The sequence below is a fragment of the Gadus chalcogrammus genome, chromosome 11 (assembly GCF_026213295.1).
Source record: "Gadus chalcogrammus isolate NIFS_2021 chromosome 11, NIFS_Gcha_1.0, whole genome shotgun sequence".
NCBI classification, from domain to species: domain Eukaryota; kingdom Metazoa; phylum Chordata; class Actinopteri; order Gadiformes; family Gadidae; genus Gadus; species Gadus chalcogrammus.
In genome coordinates this window covers 12330276-12333512 of record NC_079422.1, presented here as the reverse complement: position 1 = coordinate 12333512, position 3237 = coordinate 12330276, and positions in this window count along the sequence as shown.

Here is a 3237-nt window from a genome sequence, read left to right as displayed (position 1 = left end):
ACAACCAGGCTGACAGACAAACAGATAGACATAGAGATCACCAGACAGATAAATAGCCAGACAGACAGCCAGACAGACAGACAGACAGACAGACAGACAGACAGACAGACAGACAGACAGATAGAAAGAAAGACAAACAGACCGACAGACAAACAGAAATACAGAAAGCCAGACTGTTGAAAGGACAGCCAGCAAGCCAGACGGGCAGACAGGGCTGACAGACAGACTAAGCGGAGGCACAGCAGGTCCACGTTGGACGTTAGCAGTGAGAACAATGGCTACGGACGATGACAGAGCCTGGGGCCGCGACACGCAGGACCAGCGTCCACACAGAGAGGGGAGAGGTGAAAATGATGTCGGACAAAGAAGTGAGAAGGAGGGCGCTGGCGTTGGAGGTGTTGGGGTAGTGGTGGTGCTGGGGGTGGGGGAGGTGGTGTTGGAGGTGTTGGGGTAGTGGTGGTGCTGTCGCTGGTGCTGGTGGTCGTGGTGGTGGGGGTAGTGGTGATGCTGGGGGTGTGTGTGAGGTTGGAGCGGGGGAGGGGGGGCAGCATGATGTGGCCTGATGCTCCGGTTGCCACCAGATGGACAGAAGGAAAGAGAGGGACCACTTATGAGAGAGGCGGACTAATTAGCATGGTCGCGCTAACAGGCACCCGTCTCGGCCGCAACAGCCACACCTGAGACCCGTGATTGGCCAAGAGGAGGTCTAATTTTAGCCAACGGGCGGTCCACTGAGATCCTTCGATAAATAACAGTGGCCCCGCATTTAGACAGTGCACCTGTGCCAATTAACAGGTCACTAATTGGCCGGTTTCAAAGACGAGACGGAGGAAAACAGGCTCTGTCCGGTTCGTCTCTGCAGCCTGGGAGCCGTGTCCCACCAACACATCGCTGGAGGAGAACACCTGGGCGCTCAGAGCGCGCTGTGCTGCACGCATGGAGCTCCGGAGTCGCAGCACGCAACCTTTCACAGTGCAATAACCGCCTAAATTGGGTTCCAAAGGGTGTATTTGCCATCGTTTATATTTCCCATAAAATAAACAGCTATGAAAGGCAGCGACTGTTGGGTTCTATTATTGCGATTCATTTCAAAGCCCTCGACAACGGAGGTAGTCTGCCAAGCAGCCCGCCGCCACTACGGGTTCTACCCGTTGTGTTGTGGTGTTCTCTGCACTGTTTGTTCCTACAAACGCTACTGTTCCTCTCGCTCTTTCCAACTCCCTCAATGCAGCTCTCTGATGTTTATCATGTTATCACATCTACTCCTCTATCAGTTGTTTTCTGTTTCCACCCCTCTCCTACTCACATTGTGCTGCTATCATTAATTCCTGCCCTCTCTCTCTCTCTCTCTCTCTCTCTCTCTCCCTCTTTCTCTCTCTTTCTCTCTCTCTCCCTCCCTCAAGCCTCCTCTGCTGCTGTGTGCCCATCGCAATCAGGGGGCTCTCTCACTCCTCTCCCCCACCTCCCAACCCCTCACTGTGTCTGGGCTCTCTCTTTCCCTCTCACTCTCTGTCTTTCTCTCTCTCTCTCTCTCTCTCTCTCTCTCTCTCTCTCTCTCTCTCTCTCTCTCTCTCTCTCTCTCTCTCTCTCTCTCTCTCTCTCTCCCACCCAGCCCTTCCCTTTCTCTACGACACCCCACCCCCCACAATCCCTTCTGTCTTTATATCTGCAGCTGCACACTTAAAGACCCTCGCTGTATTATCCTTTTAATAAAGACCCCGGCTAGGAAGCAGGCAGAGGAGGGAGAGGAGGGAGAGGAGGGAGAGAGGGGTTGGGGGAGGTAGAGTGAGGTGGGGGAGGGGGGGAGACAAAGACAGGGGCTGCCTTCAAACCTCATTAACTTTTGTCTTGTTGCAGCACACACACTCTAACCGCACACACATGTGCCTGTACGTGTGTGTGTGTGTGTGTTCGTTCTCCCAAGGTAGAAGGTAGACGCTCGCCCACATGGACATGCGCGCCTGCAATCATGTGACCGCAGCGGTTTTGTCTAAGCGCATAAGGGCGCACACACACAAACACACACACGTACAGACACACACACACACACACACGCACGCACGCACGCACGCACGCACGCACGCACGCACGCACGCACGCACGCACGCACGCACACACACACACACACACACACACACACACACACACACACACACACACACACACACACACACACACACACACACACACACACACACACACACACACACACACACACACACACATTTTAAGAATTCTCCTCTCCTCGCCTTTGCTTCAGACGGGTGTATGCAATGTGAAGGCCGACTTTGTATCGCTCTGCAATCGCCGGAAAGAACAAAACTAAATCAAGCAACTCTGGCTCTGCTCTACGCAGCAACCTGCCGAGAGCCATCCTCCCTGAGAGCAAGCAACCAGTATGCCAATTACAGTAACATACAGTAAGATAAAATAAAAACCAGGCGCGGCATTTAGAAAAGGGGGCATGGTGGTGCGCGCCACTCACTCACCCACTAATGAGTAATCAACTTTCACAGCTTGAGTGTTGGGCTGGTAATTCGGGTTGCACGCCATGTTCCCGGAGCGTGGAGTAGCGATTCATTATCGTGGAGATCTGTATAATCAAACAATTAGTGCATTTCTACTCATCAACAAGGCCCGGCTCACCGGCTGACGTGGTGGTGGTGGTGGAGGTGGAGGTAGTGGTGGTGGAGGTGGTGGAGGTGACGCCGGTGGTGGTGGTGGTGGTGGTGGCGGCGGCACGGGGAAGGGGTGCTGAGAGGGAGGGGGTGGATGTTACAGTCACTGAGAGCTGTGGCTGCGGCGTCAGTGTTGCTTGGCTGCTCTCCAGTTTCCTTGGCGGGCGGGGGGGGGGGGGGGGGGGCTGGAGAGAGGGGAGGTGGGGGAGCCCTGACGAATCCCCCCCCCCCCCCTGTGCTCTGATCGGCAGTGGGTGAGCGGCTGCAGAGACCCGGCAGGGTGAACGGGATCCGCTGCAGCGACGGTGAGTCACAGTGAGCCGTCCCAGAGAGAGATCAACTAACGAGCGAGGGAGAAGAGACACGGTCAGTTCAGACTGAGATCTAGACTGAGACCCTGACTACCTACTACTGACAGGCCTTGACAGAGTGAAGGAGAGACACAGACATAGAGAGTGAGAGTGTCACGGCAGCTTCAGGTTGGGATATAGCATTACAATGGTGCTAGAGATTCAAACTTGAAACCCTATATTAATACGATTAGCCAAGCTCTTAGAGA